At 40.9% G+C, this 24,326-nt stretch overlaps 1 protein-coding gene across 2 annotated transcripts in view; it reads left to right on the forward strand.

Annotated features, from left to right (window-relative positions):
- LOC101739893 (axin) overlaps positions 1–24,326 on the forward strand; it is a 129,607-nt gene that overhangs the window by 52,765 nt on the left and 52,516 nt on the right. For both annotated transcript variants that reach the window (XM_012695811.4, XM_021352163.3), the window contains exon 2: positions 15,467–15,511. The gene's annotated coding sequence lies outside the window, so the exon portion shown is untranslated. The remainder of the gene's footprint in view (positions 1–15,466; positions 15,512–24,326) is intronic.

A 24,326-nucleotide genomic window follows, 5' to 3' on the forward strand; every position in this document is an offset into this window, starting at 1 on the left:
CAATTACTGGTGGTAGGACCTCTTGTGAGTCCGCGCGTGTAGGTACCACCACCCTGCCTGTTTTAGCCGTGAAGAAGTAATGTGTTTAGGTTTAAAAAGTGGGGCAGCCTCTGTAACTATACTGAGACTTGATAACTCATATCTCAAGGTAGGTGGCGGCATTTACGTTGTAGATGTCTATGGGCTCCGGTAACCACTTAACACCAGGTGGGCTGTGAGTTCGTCCTATCTAAGCAATAAAAAAAAAACCTAACAAAAAATTTCGTGGAAGCCACATCTTGGTTTTCTTAACGAATTTAAAAAAAAGATTTAGTAGGAAGCTCTCCAAAAACTGTCTAGATTCTTACATACCCCCCACAATAGCGGGACCCGAAAAAAGCTGAAATGGCTTTAATCCCGAAAAGAGTTTCAGACGATAAAAGTTCGCCTCGGAGCGTTTTAATGTAACGACTGCTTCTTCTCAACCACATCCAAGTATAATTATTCTCAACTGCTTTCTCACTTACTCGGTAACTCCTGAATGCTCCAAATAGAAGTCGGGTTTTCGTATTTTAATAGTCGAGATGAACTGATAAGTTCACCGCCCACTCGGTACCTACAGACAAAATCTCAAGAGACAACCGGACACTAATAAAAAAGAAATCTAAAAAGTAGTCGTTAATGAATGTTAATTAAATTAAAACAATCGTAATTTCTATGAAATGCTATAGGTACTCATAGATTGAAATTTTATTACAATTAACTTTACTAAATAATAGTTTTATTTAGTGATTTAAAATCAGAAACTTAAAGAAGTTGCTATATAGGCCATGTTTTGTAACGCTGCAAGTTTTTTTGAAGTCATCGTGGCCTAAAGGATAATACGTCCGGTGCATTCGTATCTAGCGATGTAGGTGCCGGTGTTCGAATCCCAGGCGGGTTCAATTTTCCTAATGAAATACGTACTTAATAAGTGTTCACGATTGACTTCCACGGTGAAGGAATAACATCGTGTAGTAAAAATCAAACCCGCAAAATTATAATTTGTGTAATTACTGGTGGGAGGACCTCTTATGAGTCCGCACGGTTAGGTACCACCATCCTGCCTATTTCAGCCGTAAAGCAGTAATGCGTTTCGGTTTGAAGGGTGGGGCAGCCGTTGTAACTACATATATACCTTAGAACTCATATCTGAAGGTGGGTGGCGGCATTTATGTTATAGGTGTCTATGGGCTCCGGTACCCACTTAACGCCAGGTGGGTTGTGGCTCGTCCACCCATCTATGCAATAAATAAAGAAGCTTTGATAATGGTTTTCGATTTCCTACAGCACTTGCGGAATGGCTCAAATAAAGCTTTGTTTGCGGTAGAAAATGTTCAAACGATTATGTCATACACTTACAATTAGAAAAAGGGTGAATGCTGTTAGAGTCATCTCAAATATCAAAAGGTCCTTCACAGAGCTGAGGCCCGAACGAAATTATGCAAACATATGTAACGTTAAAAGGGTGCGCACGCGACGTCTTTGAACTTAGAGATCGTCGTATCTTTGAGAGAATTCCCGTGCTAATTTCCCAAACTCGGTTTCATTCAGATAAGACCAGAGGTGTCTTTGATGTAGCCGTTCCCTCTGACTTCGGGGATGAGAGCCTTTCGATGAAAGGATTTTTTTCATCTTCCTTCCCTTTTGTACTTAATTTAAATTTCGTTTATATCAATGCTCCGAATTTCCTTTTGCGGGCCGTGTGTTTTCCTTTGTCGCGCTCCATCCTCCTACCAATTCGTAACGTTCGCCTTCGTTTTTTTATTTCTTTCTAATTAAATTTAGTGTTTCGTAATCTGTTTCGTGTTTTTTTTTTTTTTTTTCATTTCTTTCTTCTGTTTTCGTTCGTGTTCCAACAACAGGTGTGATTGCAATTCATAAATTAGGGAGGTCTTTTAATTATTCGACATGTTCTTAGAAACGATTTTCTGGTATGATTCGTTTTTTTATTTTGTGTAATTTTGTATTGTTGATTTTTTGTAAAAGGACGTACTTCACTGTCCTCTGGAGCTATTTATTTGGATGTTATTGGTCAAGGGTATTGAAAAAGCTTTTTTTTTTATTGCTTAGATGGGTGGACGAGCTCACAGCCCACCTGGTGTTAAGTGGCTACCGGAGCCCATAGACATCTACAACGTAAATGCGCCTCCCACCTTGAGATATAAGTTCTAAGGTCTCAAGTATAGTTACAACGGCTGCCCCACCCTTCAAACCGAAACGCATTACTGCTTCACGGCAGAAAGAGGCAGGGTGGTGGTACCTACCCGTGCGGACTCACAAGAGCCTACCACCAGTAAAAAAACAGCTTACACCCATATTGAAGCATCTGTTAGTAGTCTCAATTGCATTGCGCGGATGATAACAAATCCTTCAAAAGTCATTATGTTATCGTTATGTCGATATCGCGGTCTCAGGGATAAAACGCTCAGTTACTTGTATCAAGCGATACGACTACGCAGAGATGTAAACAGACAGCTGCCAATTCTTCTAAAGATATAAGTAGCTAGCTAGCACTTGGTCCACGCACGACTTCCACAACTATGGAATGAATTTGACGTCATTAAGACTTTGATTTAGTGTCTCAATTCTTTTCTTCATATTTTAGTCTATGGACTATTTTTTTAAATATTTTTGGGCTATTTTTTTAAACATAATTAATCTTGGTTGGTTCTCGATCTCGACTACCTATTGTTACCTATTCATAAAAAAAACAAATAATCTCATATTACTGATGTCATAATATTCCAATTGTTTCCGGTACAATTTGAGAACAATGTCAAGTTTATGCTATTTTTAGGGTACCGGAATGTATAATGATTGTTTCATGTCAGAAAACGTTTTTTTTTGTACGTATTCCCTGACAACTTAAGGGCTATTCTTTCTACGCCCGGCGAGTAAGTGAGCTCACGGACTCAACCTGAGAGAATTTGTTAACACTAGCCCTAGCAAGAGCAGTGCTTCGCCACCGTATGGGTATCGCGACCCCCCGAAAAGATCCACCGAAAAACTCAGTGGAGGAAGATACGGGTAGAACGGTGACACTATCACTATTAGTCTATATCGCCCTTCAACGATTAATACACCTAAGTACTCTCCTGTGTATTACGTAGACGAGTCAAAATTGCGTATCAATGTTCATTTGCCTTTGAACATCGTCTGTCTGTTGAAAAGTGATAACTATTGTATAGACCGAGGTGTACAAGGACCACGGAGAAATATGCTGTCTAATACTAAAAAAGACGAAATTTCGTATTTTTTGTTTGGAAAATCCAGTGGAAGAAAGATGTCTCATTGTCATAACGCCGCAGGAACATCGAGGAAACCCAGCCCACTGAGTTTCTCACCGGATCTTTTCAGTGGGTCGCGTTTCCGATCCGGTGGTAGATTCTGCGAAGCACGGCTCTTTCTAGGGTCAGTTTTAGCAACACTTCCGGTTTGAGCCTCGTGAGCTCACCTACACGTTAAGGAAAAGCTGAAATAGCCTCTCAAGGCTATCAGCATAGGTAGGAGAAACAAAAGAGGAAATGAGTCAATTCCAGACTACGTTGAAATTTACTCCGATAGCGGGTGGATTGATGGCATAAAGGAAATGCCATAAGTGTATAATACATCTAAACAATTTTGTAATGCACTCTCCATAGAGGTTCTTGCATAGAGCCCACAAGCCTTCACCGTTAGAAAAGTTTCTCAAGGAACAACATTAATAAATCCTCACAAAACGCAGTTACTTATTTAGTTTAAAAACGTCGTATTATTCGCGCAGTACATCGTGAAGGTGTCGCGACACAAAGAGTTTGTTGCTCGAAGTGAGTTCAGAATACAGTCGGCATTACCCGGAGAGTCGGCATCCACAAAGGCGCCACTTTGTGGACTCGTCTTTGACTTTACGAACGTGTCTGCGACATTAATAACCCTCTAATAGCGTACCTGTTCGACAATAGATGTACTAATTAATTATGCCTTTGGATAACATATGCAATTTTATCTTAACTGGTTGTTTTTATTTTATTATACTATACATAGTGTAGTTTTTTTTTGTTTTGAGTTCATAAAATCGTTGGCATATTTTTCATTACTTCATATTAGTTTAAGTTATGATTTCATATCAGATCGTCGCAGTCCTTAATTACACAATTGATTAATTAAAAAGTAATATCGTAAAATTGATCTACATCGCATTAATTTTCGAGAATTTCCCTAATAAAATATCTGAAATTACACGAGCCTTTTATCAAGAACAAAACACTCGTAGATTCAATTTTTCTCATAATTTTATTAGTGACAGTTTAATTAGCGCTGCTTTCATCGGAGCCGCTTTGATATTGTGAACGTTTCAAATAGATTTCACAAGAAGCACTTTCAAAGGGAGCACCCCTAATAAGTACTGAAGAGTCCTCGCACGTGTTTATCAAAGACAGCCTTTCGTTACTCACCGTCTGAATGGCCTCAAAAGAAACTCGTGTAAAATGCTCCACAAAGTGCCGTATCAAAGGGAAGGCGGGCGCAAATATCTGTTTCGTAAACTAGTAAAAACGGAGCTCTCAAAGGTACTGCGTACTCGCGGCAAATTAGGCGGAGTTAAATACGAGACTCGTTTTCTCGAAAGAAAAAAAATAAATAGATTTATATAACTTTGAAAGTGACTCTGCGTTCATAATTTATGTAAGTCGCTGCGATAGCCCAAACGTTCGCTCGTATTTTATTTCGGACGCGTCAGTCGGACCTAGGCCGAACTGAGTCTCCCGCTAACCTCACGGGCGCCGGGCTCGCGAGTAGGTAAGCCTCGCATGTGTATCCATTTAATGCTCAATTCCCATATAATTTAACTTTGCGATCAAAGCGAAATTTTGCAAAGAGCTTCCCGGCGGCGGCGGCGAGCAAAGGCGGGTGCGAGCGAGACGCACACAACGGAGTTCCCGAGATCAAATGCTGGGCCAAATTAGTCACTCTCCGACTCTCTATCTCAAAGCCGATCCGTAGCAAAGTTTGCGCGAAGATGACATCAAAAGGAAACCACACACTGGGGTGGCGACGCCCGACACCCCCGGCCCCATACTTAAATCCGCCGTGTCTCTGCTGTCTTATTGACACGCGACTGACAACTTGCAAGTCGCCAACGTGCCGACTGTTTCAGAACTCCGCTTTACGAGACTTATTTAGTTAATTAATACGGAATGTCCTATCAACTTCCAACTCCCACAACGCTGCGTACACTTACTCGGTTCGGCTCTCGGCAAACTTTAATCATATGTGTTTTCACCTAGCCGAGTTCGTGTGTGCTGCTTTTAATGAATGACTTGTGTATCGACCGAATAGGTACACGATTATGAAGCACAAATTTATTTATGATCTCACCGACTGTATCGGAAAGGGCATGACGTGAAAAGCTAAAGTGCAATTACTGATGTCGCGGATTGATATTTTCTATCGTAATGTTACATTTCCTTTTTGGGCGAATCTATGATCATCAAGGTTTGGTTTTAAGTGAACTTCGTACGCTGTAAATAGTCTAGGAGAATTTGTGAGATGAGAAATCAGGGTATACCGTGCATTAATACACTCAACAGCTTCCTTCGTTGGATGTTATTTTGTTATCATTCGAAATTTCTTCGGACAGCTTCGGGAATCCTCGTTGAATATATTAAAATATATATTTTATTACATTTTTAAATGTAAACACATTTATATATGTTTCGGGATCAAATACCTGACACCCGGTATTGTTTTTTATAAGCCATGGCCCGTTTTTCATTTTATTCACGATATAGATATGTATGTAGAATAAAAATCTACTGAAAATAAGGTTCCACAAAAAAAAAGTAAAAAAATGTTCAAAATCAAGAATCGTTCAAGACGACATACATAATGAAAAACAAAAATAAGAAATATTAACGTTCTAAAATTAAAAAAAGCCTTTGTATGTTCCGAAGGAAAATGCAATCAACACTTGAACTTCAAGTTTAACAAGATGAAAGGAATAAATATACATACTTACTTAGGTTTCCGCAAAGTTTTGAATCCGTACAAACTCTACAAACTTTGAAGCTACGAATTTCTCAACACAATGGGACGTTTGTATCGTTAATTCTTAGAAAAAATTAAACGTCCATTACTGGTGGTAGGACCTCTTGTGAGTCCGCGCGGGTAGGTACCACCGCCCTGCCTATTTCTGCCGTGAAGCAGTAATGCGTTTCGGTTTGAAGGGTGGGGCAGCCGTTGTAACTATACATGAGACCTTAGAACTTATATCTCAAGGTGGGTGGCGCATTTACGTTGTGAATGTCTATGGGCTCCAGTAACCACTTAACACCAGGTGGGCTGTGAGCTCGTCAACCCATCTAAGCAATAAAAAATAAAAAAACTATTTGAAAAAAAACCAGCAAGGAACCGATGAAGCATTATAAAATTATACAGTTTTCGAGTAGATTTCTCGATGTTGGTCTATTTTTCTAGTGGTAGGACGTATTCTGAGACCGCACATGACGATACCGCCCTGCCTAGTTCTAACGCATTCCGGTTCAGTAATTTACTGTTTAGCTTGGTTTCGCGGTAATATGATCACCAGAGACGTGAACGTATGACGGCTTCGCGGTAGGAAATGTAGGGCGGTAGTACCTACCCCGTACGGGTTTGTATTACCGCCTACCGCCGTTTGAAAGCTCCACTTTGACTTCGACCGTGGTAATATGAAATTACCGGAGACACCGCTTAACACTAGAGGTATTTTGAGCGCTCTGAGAGAGGTGTGGTTCTTAAGCAGCCTGTAAACATGACCACATTAATGTCGCCACCCACAAAGAAGTCTCACTTCCATTGAAAAAAAAAAGGCTTTACCTAACCTCTAAACTTGGAATTTATAACTAGTTCAAAGAATACGACTGTTGTTATTCTGAATATTCCTGAACGCTAATTTTTTTTTTTTTTTTTTTTTTTTTCCTACCTATGCTGATAGCCTTGAGAGGCTATTTCAGCTTCACCCTAACGTTTGTAGGTGAGCTCGCGGGGCTCAACCGGAGAGTTGCTAACACTGACCCTAGCAAGAGCAGTGCTTCGCAGAATCTACCACCGGATCGGAAACGTGACCCACTGAGAAGATCCGGCGAGAAACTCAGTGGGCTGTGTCTATGGGTTAGTTCGCTCGTCGAGCCCTTCGTCGCAAGCGACGGGTTCGACGAGGACGGTGACCGGTGCTTGTGGTGCCTAAGAGCACCGTTAATGGATCAGGAGGATCCGTAATGACGTGCTTTGGGCGACGTCGACGGTTTACCATTCGGTCTACTGGGTCGGGTATGTAATTTCCAGCGGCTACGATGAGAGGGTTCTCATGTCGTGCCGCCTTCTCAAAATGGCGCAGCGATGCCGACTGTAGATACTTACTGACAGAGTCAAGCTCCAGGTCATCGTGGAGATCCACGTTCCTCAGGAACCATGGTGCTCCGACGGCTATCCTGCAGAATCGGGATTGAATAACCTGAAGGGGCTTCAAGTTGGTGCGGGCTGCGTGAGCGAACACTACGCTTGCATACGTCATAACGGGGCGTATGCAAGTTTTGTAGAGAGTTACCTTATTACGGAGGGACAGTTTGCTTCGCTTGCAAAGCATAGGGTAGAGACGTCCTAATATGAAGGCGGCACGGTCGCGTACCGTTTTAATATGGGGACGGAATGTCATCCCTCTGTCGAGGGTGACGCCTAGGTATTTGACCTGCGAGGCCCACGGTATGGGCTGGCCAAAGAGAGTGACGGGGCTAACGGCGGAGGTGTTTGCGCGCCTATTAGGGAGTGGGATGCTCGAAGTGGTATTCGGAGGGCGACCCCTTTTGAAGAGCACCGCTGTGCTTTTCGTGGGGTTGATGTCGATGCGCCACTTCCGGAACCACTGTCCCATGGTGGCTACTGCGATCTGGAGTCGCCGATGAAGCAGCGACATCTTCCTACACGAGTAGTAGATAGCCGTGTCATCGGCGAAGAGCGCTAGATGGGTCTCCGGAGACCGGGGTATATCATTGATATACAAACTAAATAATAACGGGGAGAGCGCGGAGCCTTGCGGGACTCCGGCAGTCAGTTGACGGGGACGAGAACGAGTTCCCTCTACTCGATATCGAAACGAACGGTTCGACAAGAAGTCTCGTATGATGAGCACGAGTCTGTCTGGCACTCCCATGTTGTACAGTTTGTAAATTAAACCGTTGTGCCAGACTTTGTCGAACGCCTTCGCGATGTCGAAGAAGAGGGCGCCGGTCGGGATTTGTTTACGCCTATTTAGTCCTATCAGGATGTGCTCCGTGAGGCGGTGCACTTGTTGTACGCACGAGTGTTTAGAGCGGAATCCGAACTGTTCGTCTATGAGAATTTTGTTCGCGGTAACAAAATCCCAGAGGCGTTTCCTAAGGAGCCGTTCGTAAATTTTTCCTATCGTCGGGAGGAGACTAATCGGACGGTAACTAGATGTTTCGTTTGTCGGTTTGCCCGGCTTATGTATACCGATAACGTCCGCTTCTTTCCACACCGCGGGAAAGATGCAGTGCGTCATAGCGGCATTTAAAATTGTAGCCAACATTGCTATCAGTTGGACTGGCAAGAGTTTTAGCGCGCGGTTGCGAATGCCGTCGGAGCCGGATGCCTTCCTAGGTTGGAGATTGTGGATCGCGTCTCTAACTTCGTCAGTGGTAATGGGGGGTAACGCGTCCGAGGGCGGCAGGGAAGCTCTGCGCTCGACCTCCCTGTCGACTAACTCGGTGTGTTCGGGGTCCGCGTGTTGAGTGCTGGTGGTGCACTGCTCTTGCAGTGCATCGGCCAGCAGCTCAGCCTTGTCATCGTCATCGAATGCCGGTGGTTGGCCTGAAGGGCGTACGAGGGGAGGCATAGTAGCGGTAGTTTCGGATTTGAGAGTCCTAGCTAGTCGCCAGTATGCTTGGTGGGAGGGCGCGAGTTGTTCTAAATAACTATGCCAATTATCGTTACGCGCGTCGCTTAGGCGGGAGTGGACTTCGCGTTGTAGACGACGCATCCGAATCCGGTTTGAATGCGTGGGAAGCCGATCGTAGGCCCGGATTGCCGCGTTCCTAACTCTTAAGAGATTCCTAAGTTCGGAGGACAGTCTGATGCGGTGGAAGCTGTCCTCCACATCGACTTCTTTTGAAGATCTAATGATCGCGGAAGAGATGTGATCGGTAATGATGTTTATGGATTCGACGGTGTCCTCGGGGGATAGATTCGAATCCAGGCCGTAAGGGAGAATTGGCGGAGCGGCTTCGGCTAGGCACGTGCCCAGCTTATTCCAATCCACCATGGTCCTCGTAACAGTGACTGGGTTGTGAGGGCGACCGAGCTGCATAAGGACAGGTCGGTGGTCTGAGTCGAGCTCTGACAGTGCTTCGATGGAACGTAAGCGCAGAGTTACGTTCCTAAGCAATGCCAGGTCTATAGTGCTCGGACGGAGCGCGATGTTATACGGATAACATGTTGGAGTTGGGGGACCGACTACTTCAAAAGTGAGGTCGTCTATAAACGCGTCGAGACGCCTACCGTTAACGTTCGTACGATGGCAGTTCCACCTAGTGTGGTGGCAATTTAAATCGCCTGCCAGGATGACGGAGTCTCCCATGCCGAACAGTGACTCGATGTCACTGCTCAGGAGGGGCTTGTCCGGGGGGAGATAAACGGATGCGATGACGATCGGCTGGTGTCCCGTCAGCGAGATACGGCACACTGACGCCTCGATATGTAAGAGCGAGGGAGTATCGAGAGGGACAACGTGCAGGGCCCGCCTATAGTAAATGGCAGTCCCGCCTTTGGAGGCGGTGAGTCTGTCATTCCTAACTATGACGTAATTCGCGACTTTCGGGTCACGACGCGAGGGCTTCAGACAGGTCTCCTGCACTAACAAAATATCTACAAGATTGTCGCGGAGGAATTCGAAAATTTGATCGCGTTGCCGCGCGAGTCCGTTAGCATTGTAGAATGCTAACGTAAGGGAATACGGTTTTTCTCTACCTTTTTGCGCCATTGATTACCGGTAAAGAATTTTTATAACGTGCGAGACACGGACTCGTAGACGTCCATGTGATCGAAAGCGGCCGCGAGCCGCTGTTCGGGCGTTACCGACCTACGGATAGCATCTGCGAACGATCGCAGACGGTCAAAGTTTACCGCGGTGACGAAGTCGCGCACGAGCGCGAAGTCGTTGACGACTGAGGGTTGCGGGGGGCGGTACGCGGGCGCGGGGCGAGGTGCGAGCAGGGGCTGAGGTGCGTGACGTGTCGCAGGCGGGAGCTGGGGTACGTTTTGTGTTCCCTCCTTCGTATACGGCAGCGGTTTTTTCCACGCCGAGACGGTGGGAACCGCAGCCGGTACGAAGGCTGGTTTCGGCACTGAAGGCGCCAAAGTCTTTGGGTCGACGGTTCGGGGGGCTGGGTGGTTCGGGCGTTTACGCGGAGTGAACGCTAATTTTGTTCATTAAAAAAAAAAAGGATTGGAATTTCGAAATTCGAACCGGACTATCTTCACCCAATGACGTTTAAGTCGGTATTGTGAACTCCTGCGCACGGTTTATGGTCTCGGTCGATTCCGGGAACTGAGTCCTGTGGGCCGCGCCGCCGCCTCATATCTACCTACGCGCTGTCCCTTTGTGACGTCACTAACTGCCTGCCCTTTGCCGAACCTCGTTTTTTTTTTTCGTTTCACGGCATTCGTATCAATGTGTTTGACTGGTATACATTTTTATCGAATTCAAGGAAAGTATGAAAGTACATTTTTGTTATTATTTTCATTCGCCGAACTGATAACGATCAATTGACGCCGAGACTCGCTAATGTCGTGGCTATGAAATGTACGGTACCCACGCCCGCTTCAATTATTTACCCAGTGAGTACTTTTTACTGCTTTTCCTAGAGCAGATGTAAGTAGTTTCTAAGGCTGAGCCCCGGGAGCCCTCCAACCAGTCAGGAATAGCACCGCGAGGCTACAAGCGATGAGGTAGAAAAAAACAATTATTGAACGATATATAGTTCTTAAAAAAAAACAAAATGGCTCATGTGCCCATGTCTCTCAATAATTCGCGCAGGCTTAAGAAGCTGAAAAAAAGGCTCAAAAGCTACCGCCAATAACGAAATTCTTTTGAGGTCGAGTCTAGTTTTACATGTATGTAACACATTAGGATACCTACGATTTATTTCGATACACACCAATCGCGATATGATGATTGTATAACGTACAGAGTCACCGCCTGCATTCAACTTCAAATCAATCATTCAACTTTTTGTTTCACTCCTGTAATACGATTATAATATCTCGCATCTGCGTTACCTGACGTACCTATACGTTCAAACGATTATGATTTAACCGTACGTTACGCTTAAAGTTTATTTTACTTCGTTGCGTTATCTCCACGTTCGGTTTCCATTGAACAGAGGAACCGGTTCTGTGGAGGAATGCCGGTCAGTGCTCGGGCGGCTTTTTGCTTTGGCTGCCCACGCGGCCGGTTCATGGTGGCGCCAGCGTCTCTCTCACCAAGGCGGCGTCTGATAAGCGGCACGTTGCAAATATTCGATGTAATTTTATATTTTACGACTTTTAGAATCGACGATGTACGATCGGATCTCGGATAATGTTCTCGGTAATGTTTTCTCGGTTGTTTTTTTGTTTCGATCGTTGTATGTATTATCAATATATCAATAGAAATTAACGTCTTATAAATAAAACTCGAATTATGAGTCCATAGTACTGATATCGGAAAGTACCTTTAATAAATAAATTTTTATTTTTCTTAAAAAATCATATTTGGCCTTGATACTATTTTGAAGAACGAGGGCTTTATTGATTATGCCTGTCTGGTTATTAATTCGTAGAAGCGGGTAGGCGAACGCAGACGCGAGCCTACGATAACAGTATATTCAGCTATTTTCGTCCCCTCAGCCCCTAGTACCGGTCGTAAGTTCTGGTGGTCGAATTACCATATATTAGGTCGATACTTGTCCCGGCAGCCGCTATGCAGCAGCAAAGTTTACAATCAAGACTCACCCTCGACTTTCGACCTCATCAGAAGATCCATGGCTGTATTCGGGGTGTACGTAGGATCTACGCGTCGGTGGTTACCAAATTAGTCGTGAAAAGTGACTGTAGAATGAGTTGTAGTCCAGAAACCATACGAATTTCAATCGGTTAGAGTTTGTTGTATTGGTTAATCTTAGCTCAGTCAAAAAATGTATTTGAAAGCATCAAACGTAAAGATGAAAATGTAAACATTGGATTCAAAATGCAACTTTAATTTTTAAAGTTCGTAAAAGTACCACTGGTAGACGAAAGACGGCGGGTAGGATGTTAGGAGCTGGCAAATCTGTCCACCCTCTTTCTTATCTGCCCCAAAATTTAAGTACGTTCACTTATGTTATCGACAGTATTTTCCGGAACTTTGAAAACGCATTGTTTCTTACTAAACCTTATCAGGTTTAGTGGCAGCGTGGATAGCCGCAGAAAGCTTAAAACGTTTCGTGCCGTCATAAAATAATTCTCACGTTGCATTAACGATTCACATAAATACGGAACGAAAACAATCGTAAACAGATCCATAAAGTTGTATGTCCGAACGTTTAATGTGGAAGACTGGCCTATTTAATGTTGAGTGCAATTTTGAATGTGGCGGGTAGCCATCATACAACGCAAGATATTTGACAGATGCCTGAATCTCGCTTACGACATTTTCAAGATAAAGCGCATATCTGAAGTCGTCGTGGCCTAACGGATAAGACGTCCGGTGCATTCGTGTTGAGCGATGCACCGGCGTTCGAATCCCGCAGGCGGGTACCAATTTTTCTAATGAAATACGTACTCAACAAATGTTCACGATTGACTTCCACGGTGAAGGAATAACATCGTGTAATAAAAATGAAACCCGCAAAATTATAATTTGCGTAATTACTGGTGGTAGGACCTCTTGTGAGTCCGCGCGGGTGGGTACCACCACCCTGCCTATTTCTGCCGTGAAGCAGTAATGCGTTTCGGTTTGAAGGGTGGGGCAGCCGTTGTAACTATACATGAGACCTTAGAACTTGTATCTCAAGGTGGGTGGCGCATTTACGTTGTGGATGTCTATGGGCTCCAGTAACCACTTAACACCAGGTGGGCTGTGAGCTCGTCCACCCATCTAAGCAATAAAAAAATAAAAAAAATATACATGTTCCGAACAACAACATTCTACCGAGCAAATATCACCCGCTCGGTGGAAGATCTTCCCTTTGTCGTAAGCCCCAAACTGGTGACCCCGACGTGATTGTCGCCAAAATTGAGTCGCGAACGCGTTTCCCGTGGAATGCATTGTTATTTTTGAATCGTGAAATCTTTCTAGAGCGGTCGCGAGTACTGAGTAGCGAGCGGCTAATGTAAACAACGCCACTGTACTGTAACGCAAATACTCGGGATTATCATTTAGCTGATTGTTTACTTGTGACTGTCTCCTCGGCTGGAATTGTTGGACTTACCCTCTGCCTGAGATTATAAGTTAGGTACTTTGTGAATTTCGTCGTAGTCTCGTTACAAATTATCGTTATTGCCATTAAGATTGTTCGAGTGGAGTCGAGCGGCATCAACTTTGTAAGGTAATTTGTCTCCGGTAACCGCTTAACATTAGACAGGCCGAAAACTCTTCTATCACTTCTAGCTAATAATAATTCAAACATTTTAAATACAAACCTAAAGATTTAGGTTGTTTTTTTTCTCTTTTCTTTTGTGTGAGAAATCAAATCGAATCAGAACGAATTATTGTTTCCCGGCAAAAATGGACAGGACGATGCTATCTAAGTGTAGTACTGTCATATAAAATGCTATCTTATAAATTGCTGTAGTAATGGTAATTTTATTTTTCCAACTGGAAAGGCAAAGGTATCATAATATACAGCCTAATCTTTTATATCTTTTTTAATGAAAAATGATAATATGAAGTGAAATTACTGGTGGTAGGACCTGTAAGTCCGCGCGGGTAGGTACCACCACCCTGCCTATTTCTGCCGTGAAGCAGTAATGCGTTTCGGTTTGAAGGGTGGGGCAGCCGGTGTAACTATTCTTTGAGACCTTAAAACTTATATCTCAAGGTGGGTAGCGCATTTACTTTGTAGATGTCTATGGGCTCCAGTAACCACTTAACACCAGGTGGGTTATGAGCTCGTCAACACAACAAAGCAATAAAAAAATAATTAAATGAAGTTGATTAATTTGGAACATTAATCAATTGGTATGAAATTAAATGAAATGAGATGATATGAGATGAAATATAATCTCAGTAAAATGATGGTTATCAACTGAGACTTTTTCAGTGGACTTTTTGAAAGATCCCGAGAAGCTACGTCCAGCGGCTTTATTTCATTTTCCCACATTTTTGCACTTTCACAGAAATTAAACAGTTAATAAACCACCGTTATTACACATTTAAAGTTGAAGAAACACTAAATAGACAAAATAAAGCGATTCACACAACTACGCTCCTCGCGTTCCCGCCAAAAAGTCTCATTATAAAGTGCTATCTTATAAAATGCCCTACCACTAGTGAATTTGTTTGATTTGTTTACGATCTATGCACTATCTGTCTTTTATCACGTGGCGTTAAAACTTTGTTATCGTTAGAATTGCAGGGGATAATATTGTCACTACCGTGAGCGTTTATTTCTTGTGGCGCGGGTATTTCTAACAAATACGTGTTTTATAAACGTAAGGACTTTTTGGCGGGAACGCGAGGAGTGAAGTTGTGTGATTTGTTTTATTTTGTCTATTTAGTGTTTCTTCGGGTTTAAATGTGTAATAATGGTGGTTTATTAACTGTTCAATATCTGTGAAAGTGCACAAATGTGGGAAAATGAAACAAAGCCGCTGGACGTAACTTCTCGGGATCCTCCAAAAAGTCCATTGAAATAATCTTAGTAAATGACCACCATTTTACTGAGATTATATTTCATCCCATTTCATATCATTTAATTTCATCCCAGTTGATTAATGTCTCAAATTAATCATCTTCATTTCATTTCACTCATAATATCGTTTTTCATAAAAAAATTAATATAAATTAAAATAAGACATGACTTAAAGGTCTCAGTTACCAGGTCATAAAATCCCTTTAAAAAAAATTTATAAACGTAATATACATATTTAGCATTAGTCTGAACGGGTTGTCGTGTTTCACTGTTATGGATTTTTTGTTATATTGCTTACATAGTTGGACGAATTCACGGCCCACCTCGGGTTAGAAGGTCACCGATGCCCATGGACATCAACAACGTAAATACCGCCCCGACATTGAGACTACATAAATCTCGTTTTTATAGTGCAACGGGTGTATCACTCTTCAAATCGAAACGCATTACTGTTGACTTGTTACTGAAAATAGCTTTACTCTGCACTAAACTAAGAAGATTACAGAATATACTGATTAAACTTTTGTTTCTTGTCATTTCAGGATGTTAACCTCCTCTTTTCCGGCACCATTCAGCTAGGATTTGAGGTAAGCTGAAGCAGACATTATAACGTTGGTTCAGGCGTATCCAGAAAGCCTGTTATAGTATTTTTACGCGCTGTGGTTCGGGATAAATAAAACTTGCTCCGAAGTATTAAAACTCTGTTAACACCTAGAACACTTACTGAGCACTATACAATTCGTAATTCACTTCTTCCGAGAGATAGAACTTCAATGTCATTTTTCTGCAGTTGATACATATTCAGAATTATAAAATCAATCCTGTGTAATCAATTCTTAATCCAAAGATAATTGTGTGTTTCAATATAGAATCAAAAGGACTGGCAGTGTTTCTATTATCCCGAAACCCACAGCGAATCTCTAAAATCTATATATTAATACGTGAAGCAAAAACTTTGTATCCCTTTTTACGAAAATTGCGCGGACGGAGGAGTATGAAATTTTCCACACTTATAGAGAATATAGAGAAGAAGTGCACAATGCTAATATTTTTTTAAAAGAATGCCTAAGAGATACATTAAATCAATAAAGAAAACATTACACACACTACATGCCATGTATTTGACGCACAAACTCATGCATACTATTTATTGTCAAACTTTTGTTCTTGACGTCTGTTGTCAAATGAGAATAGATTAAATATTGTTTGTCTTTGTTAATATTTTTTATAGTGTAGTCTTGGCGAAATTTGTGATTATAGAAGTATAAAATACAATCATAATAGTGTACAAACTTACAATTCCAATTAATTATAGTCGAATTTCGACTACTACGGGACCTCTAGTATAGTATAAAAGCTTGTTATGGTGTAGTATAAAAGTTTTTTTTTTGTAATAACTGTCTTACGTCTCGTCGAAACTAAACAGACATATAGATAATATCTTGAAAAAATCAAAAACAATTATGAATCCAATAATCCTAAAATGTGAAGAGGTCGAATAATAAAACTGTAAATGGTATTAGTGGTAAGCGTAGTGGTTTTTTTCCTACTTGAGCTGATGAGCTCTGGTCTACAGAGATCCTGTCAGCGTCACTGGTCTAGTAGGTGAGCTCACGGGCCTCAAATTTGACGACGTTGCTAACACTGACCCTAGCAAGAGCCGTGCTTCGCAGAATCTACCACCGGATCGGAAACGCGACCCACTGAGAAGATCCGGCGAGAAACTCAGTGGGCTGTGTCTGTGGGTTAATTTACTCGCCGTGCCCTTCGTCGCAAACGACGGGTTCGACGAGAACGATGACCGGAAGAATGTTTTTTTTTTTTTTTTTTTTTTTTTATGATTGAAAGTTTACTGGTGGCCCGAAGGCCTTTCCAGTTTCACCAGGACAGGTGGGCGAGCAAAGGCTCAGCCAAGAGGGGTGGGATTTGCTAACAACTGCCCGAGCGCCTCCGAAGGAGACCTAACAACTCAAGAGCAATTGTTTCGCGAATGAATCTACTACCGGATCGGAATCGCGACCCGCTGAGAAGATCCGGCGAGAAACTCAGCGGGCTGATACATGGGTTAGGTTGCACGTCGACCTCTTTGTCGAGTTCGACGAGTACGGTTACCGGGGTCCCTAAGCCTGCCCCTAGTATTAGAGCTGAAGGCATCTAATGCAAAGGTTATTGGATCTGATGGATCCGTAAGGACGTGAAGGAAGAATGTTGTTGTTCGGAGCTGGTATATATGCAAGTTTTTCTTGAAAATGTCGTTAGCGAGATTCAGGCATCTCTCAAATCTCTTTGGTTGTATGATGGCTACCCGCCACAATGTGTAACGTAGTAGAACATATTTTACTACAATAATCGCTACAATTAAATCTTCAAAAACTGCTAGGTTTTATTTTCTTTCAATCAAAATAACGTTTCATTGCGATAACGATGTATACACCTGTTACACGTCCATTTATTTCTATTGTGACCAATCTATAATATAATGATTAGTGCGGCTTTTTTGCGATTTGCTCCTCTATCGTACAAGCCTTAAGAGCTAAAATTGTACGTTTTTGTTTTCGATGCTGACCGCGTAGTTCGGGAAACGATATTAAAAATGAAGGAAGTATTCTCGACGAATATACCATAAAAATAATTGTTTGCTAGTTTCCCACGTAAGCTTATTTTGGGTGTGTTCATTTGAACGGCGGAAACTGCAAGAATGTTAGGAAAAAATATATTTTTTTATTTCCCTTGTAGGCGAGCATACGGCCCACCTGATGGTGAGTGGTTACCGTCGCCCACGGACTTCAGCAATGCCAGGAGCAGAGCCAAGCCGCTGCCTACCGCTTAATACTCTCCACAAGCCTCGTTTGAACAAGAATATGTCATAGCGCTCGGAAAACACCGTGGGAGCTCATTCCGCAGCCGGATGGTACGTGGCAAAAAAGACCTCTGGAAACGCACTGTCGATGTAATAAATGACGATAGTAATAATACAAGATTGACATTGTTGTGAAAATAATAATTATCAGATTATTTTGACACTAGGTATATTAAAATCAAAACTATTGCACTCTAGAATAATAATATACTTCTTCCAATCATCAATCCAAGTACTGTCCTGCATTATTCTGTCGAATCGTTGTATATAAAAGTCATGCAACCTCTTACAGCTTTTTACTAGTAAACGATGCATTAATAGTGTGCCCCAAATAATAATAATAGTAATAATAAATGTAAACATTGCGAACGTTAAAAAAAAAAAGAAAAAACATTGAATTTCACGTCACGCTCCAAAACTAGCGATCTCAATCTAATTACTTCTACCCGTTTACACCGTAAAGAGCGTCGTACTACGCAAACATAAAAATGCCGGTTTCAATGTTCAAGAAAAAAAAAGACCGCAAATTTTTTTATATGAAACTCGCGAGCGTGATTCACGTGAGCCCTAGACGGTAAATTAAGTGACATTAGAGGCTATAATGCCGGCAGAGGATGAAAGCGGAGTGCTGTTGTGAGACGCAAGGCTAGTCTCACGAGTACGCGAGACGGGACGCTGCTGGTTCTCGATTAAACGCCAGTAAATATGCGAAGCTAGTACGAATAGTACTAGTATGTATTTAGTGGTATGAATGTAATCCGCGCGTCTAGTTTTGCGGTCCTCTGCTGATTCTGTGCCCACTAACGTCTTTTTTTTTGCTATGTTGATAGCTTTGAGAGGCTATATCAGTCTTACCTTAGCGTGTAGGTGAGCTCTCGGGGTTCAAACCGGAGGTGTTGCTAACACTGGCCCTAGCAAGAGCCGTGCTTCGCAGAATCTACCACCGGATCGGAAACGCGACCCACTGAGAAGATCCGGCGAGAAACTCAGTGGACTGTGTCTATGGATTAATTTACTCGTCGAGGACGGTGACCGGTGCTTTAGGTACCTAAAAGCACCGTTAATGGATCGGGAGGATCCGTAATGATGTGTTAGCGGCGACGCACATCATCGATGTAAAGCACGTGCTACATGAACGAATCTGAATGGAACACGTGTAATGTGTTACATTGAGTGTTTCATAAAGCACCTTACTTACTTTTCTTACGATTCACTCGACCGTAGAAATTGAATATTCTCACCAATTAAATGTGTATGCCGTCGGTTTCTATGTTAATATGGTCATTTCAAAAAAAATCTAGCTACGTTAAAATTTCTGTCATGAAAAGGTTTGTTTTACTTTTATTATTGATTCATAAATCGACTTTCGTAATTACAAAGTATGCATAACATAAAAGTACCTTACCTTAATTACGTAATCTTGATTTACAAACGCAATGCAAATTTATTTTTACCTATATTAAGATAAGTAATGTAAAAAACTTGTAACTATAAGTAGTGAAATGAGCAAAAGGCGCGTTCGACAGAAGCGACAAGATGTCACGAAAAGTACGAAGGTGTAGAAGTTTTAATTTACGTTAGAGCATTTTTGTAAAATCATTAAAAATACTCTTTTAATTTTCACTAACTAAATTTGTTAGAATCTTTCGAAAGTTAAACACTTTACTGAAATTCTTGAACATTACCTTTGTTGGACTTTATTGTTATTTTTTAATTTTTTTGAGATCATTTTATAAAACAATCACAAAAGAGGAGAACGAACTATGAATTTTCGAAATTCGGAACGAACGAAGTTCATTTCGTGTTTTTCGTGACTCGCTCCGAATAATGCGCATTCGTCATTCATTTTAAATAGAGTTTAAATACTAAATTGTATCCGTGGAATTACATTTTTTTTTTACGTTCCGACCAGCCAGCTATATCGCCAGCTGCGTCTCTCATTCAATCACCTCGCAAATCTGTCTACATTTCATTTCGTTTTCCATTTCTTTTCAATCTCTCGTCTTGTTTTTGTACTGACTTATTTATCGTCAACGTTTTTTTTTTGGTTGAGATGTTATGTCATGTAACGCGATTACGAAAATTTGTTGTGCTCATAATAGTTTCTTCTGTTGGCGACCAATGTTAATTATGGTGGTAAATTTGAAAATTCTTTGAGCAGTGTTTGTATAGGTTTTGTTAGATTTTGTTGCCATCGAAGTCCGAGCAGGGCTGTTTTCTGCCCAATTCTAATCATGGGCTTTACTACTATAGTTTCAACTGGGTCTAAGTCTTAGAAGAATCCGCATACGCAAAAATTTCGTCAACTGTGTTATGATTCTGTTGAAACATTGTTAATAAGATGCATTTCCATTACAGTCGAAGGCAGGGAACTTGTGTGCGTTGCTAATGGATAATAGACACAATGCCAGAAGCCCGGCCAAACCATACACTGTTGTCAAGGGCTCTTTAAACCTCATCTGCAGAAAAACATACATGACATATTAGGTACAGTGGAAAGGCCCAGGAGAAAGCCAATGATCCGTAGAAAAAATTCTTACCTGAAACATCCGTAAAGTTAGCTAGTAACTAAATTCACAAAAACATTTTCATAACGTTTAATTCGCCAAATTTTCTAAAATTATTAATACGATTTTTAAAAACATCACACAGTCAAATCAGTTGGATACACATAAAATATTTAAACGGTGTTAACGCACATAAAACTATTTGTTGAAAACTTTGTGCGCAGACAATATAAAACACATTAATTGTGACAGTAAAACCGACGACATACGCGATGTCCTGCGACAATATATTTCCGTCGGCCAGTTCAGGGGCTACAGACTTTCGGCGATAGCTCGTAAATTAATGGGTCGTTATATGAAAAAAGAAGTATAACGTATTTAATTATTAACGCACGAGATTTGTTTCTTATTCGATACGAATAAAAACATGAAAATATTGAATATTATAATTAGCAGCAGCCAGCCGCGAGACGTAAATTTATTGGGACAAGCTCCTCCCCAAGGATCGCCTGAAATATCTACTATGGATAAATTTAATACGTTTGAGTTTTTTTTATAGTTCGTTTTTAATGTTGAGAATTCGGTTTAATTATTAATTAGCGTGATCGTATTTGAATTGGATTTCGTAAGAAAATTGTGTAAGTGCCGTCTGTAAAGTTTGTGGTGACTTGAAGTTGAAAAAAAAGGTACTTAAGTAGCATTTAAGTAAAAGATATATCCGTTATAAAGAGATATAAAATGGTAATCAATAATACTCTAACGCTAACTTATTATTATACATTATACTTAAACTTTCTCTGAATTTTATTTTTCTTTATTTCTGCCATGAAATAGTACTAAAATGGTTTGAAGGATGGGACAAACGTTGTACAAAAAAAATGAGACTTAGAAGTCATGTCTAAAGGTGGTTGTCGGTATTTAAGATGTTGATGTCTATGGGCTCCGGTACACACCTAAGGGTGAGTCGTGAGCCCAACCTCACCAGCTTAAGGTAAGCAATAAAAGTAAACTTGAGTTGAGGATCATAATAATATGTAAACTTGGGAACAACTACCAGAATTTTTATCCTCCAATACGACAATATTAGGTAACCTTAATATGAATGAGTATTATGAATCTTTTTTTCGGCCTAAAAACAACATGCAAAGGCAAACGCTACACTATTTCTCAATTACTGATATCATTCATTCTGTATCACGTTGTTAATTCATTACCAACGATTGATCATATCAATTCATTAAAGGAATAAATTCATTGAGTGACGAACGACGATAAAATCTAAAATATGTATTTTTTTTTTATAGCTTAGATGGATGGATGAGCTCACAGCCCACCTGATGTTAAGTGGTTACTGGAACCCATAGACATCTACAACGTAAATGCGCCACCCACCTCGAGATATAAGTTCCAAGGTCTCGGTATAGTTACAACGGCTACCCCACCCTTCGAACCGAAACGTATTACTGCTTGACGGCGGAAATAGGCGGGGTGGTGGTTCCTACCCGTGTGGACTCCCAAGAGGTCCTACCACCAGTAATTACGCAAATTATAATTTTGCGGGTTTGTTGGTTTAAGTTTGTTTATTTCAAACTACATACAGGATATTTAATATTATACTTTAAATCCCAATGTGCCCTTGATTTTCTATACTAATATTATTTATATTTTATTTATTTATTTATTTATGTACACCCAAAAAAGAAGACATAGTAATAGGAAAATTATGTATTATAAAGAGGAAAGATTTGTTTTTTTGTTTGTATTGAATAGGCTCCGAAACTACTGAACCGATTTGAAAAATTCTTTCACTGTTTGGAAGCTACACTATTCCCGAGTAACATAGGCTATAATCTTTTTTGAAAAAAATTAGCGATCCTTACTAAAACTCCAATAATGTAACCCAAGGTGTAAAAAAAATACCTAAAATATTCTTTACATCGCGTGCCCTGCGAAAACTATTGATGATAGAATAAAATAATGTACTACGACTTTGTAGAACACATTATTATTTAGGAAACAGTGACAGCGACATCACATGTCTAACTATTATAGTTACGCAATAAGTGTTCTTTTATTAAAAAAAATAAAACAACATCACATATCGTTGAAATTTTTGTTAAAGACCCGAGCGGAGCCGGGGCGGCCGCTAGTTTTTAATATTTCAAATAATCCTTCGAAAGTTAATTATCCCAATGGTATGCCGTATCGGGACAGCCAGCGCATCTGTTTCTGATACAAAATCGTGGTGCGTTTCGGAGAGTGCCATGCATGTCATTTAATTATTTTTTTCGTTCATTTTCGCTAAAATAATGAACATGTGGGCTAAACGCAAGTCATCCGTGACAGTAAATATGACGTGGTTATAAAAGCAATATCTACATGGATTGTGTAAGCTTGGGACAGACTGTAAATATTTTACTGGGTTAGTGTCTAGCTTTTCCCAACTTTCGCACAAGAGGCGTGAAGAATAGATATTGTATACTGTTGAACATCGTTCCACCTTAATATCATTTCTCAATAGAAGTCTCTTTTACGGCACGGAAGGTTTTAACATGAATTAACGGGCCTTATTCTTTTATTTCGAAGATTAATGCTGCTGTAATTAACTCTGTAAACCGAGTGGTTCCCTTATCCGGCGCCCTCTCGAGACGCATTAATTACTCTAAATATAAAATAACAATGGAAAAACACGAAAAAAAAAAAAACGCACGTCGACTGGCGGCCGTTAATCGCCATTGACGGATTGTGTGACTCGCCCGTACGACCGGCTGATTGATGACGGACTGTGATACAATAATTGCTTTATTTAACTCTGCGCCGGTGCCAGACTCTGAGCAATATATATTAGCTAACTGTGCTCACACGTCGGGGTGGTCGTTTTATATTAAATTCAATTTAGTGTGTCGCCGTTCGAATTATTGGCTCCTTTAAATCTTTTTTTATTGAGACGACTCTGTTTTTCGTTACTCTTTCTTGGTATTGTAGTAATTTTATATATTTCGCGGAACCTGCAAAAGTGTGCGCTGTCTGCTAGTCTGTTTATGAATGTACTGACATTATTTTATGACATGGGCAACGGAAACTATAAAATAAAAATATAGTGATCGCGCAAATATTTTGTTTGACAATAATCGTGTCATTGGCGATAGTTGAATAGCTGATAAAAATAACACTTAGATGTTGAATCTTAGAATGCTATTACGAATAATCTAAACATAAGAACGCTGTAATATTTCAATAGAAAATCTGAGAGACTAAGCAACAATATATGTACATGCGCGTTATAAAGAGTATAAAGGTGGATATCTGCAAGAAGCTTCATAAAATGAAATCTGTGGACAATAGTGTCTGGTCTTCACGTGTAATGAGGTAGCAGATTGAAGTATTGTGTTCTTGGACTCTTTTATTGTTGAAATTGCTGGTCATATTCCCCCATTGAAGTCAACATACGATAATATGGATTAATAGTGTTGAATTATTGATAGCTACACAGATACATCTTGTTATTTTACTTGTTCTCTTTTCCTAAGGCGGTCCCTTTAGTTGCCATTACCAGCAAGCAACAGCTAAGCTTCTTAAATCAGTACAATTACTGTTGTAGTTGTTCTTGCTGATGGATAAGGGTTTCAGTTATTTATTTTTATCCCATTTCGATCTGTTAATAAAGATGCTTTATACACCTACCTGTCTATGTTGTGTCATTGGGGGATGAAGACCGTACCACTTTTTGCACATCTTTTTTGTCTGTCTGTCTATTTGTTCCGGCTAATCTCTGGAACGGCTGAACCGATTTTGAAGAGACTCACTGATAGGTAGCTGATGATATAAAGAGTAAATTAAGCTTAAACTTCTTTTAGACTAGCTTCGCCCCGCGGCGTTACCTTCGGTACGACAATAACCGCGGGTAACATTGCGGGATTCGGCTATCAATAATAAAATTTAATGTTTCCGAAGCGAAGCGAGGGCGGGTCGCTAGTCACTAATAAAGTTGATTGAAGACCCGTTGATGTATCACCGCATTGCAATCCAAAATTA

The sequence above is a fragment of the Bombyx mori genome, chromosome 17, assembly GCF_030269925.1.
Source record: "Bombyx mori chromosome 17, ASM3026992v2".
In the NCBI taxonomy this organism is placed as follows: Eukaryota; Metazoa; Arthropoda; class Insecta; order Lepidoptera; family Bombycidae; genus Bombyx; species Bombyx mori.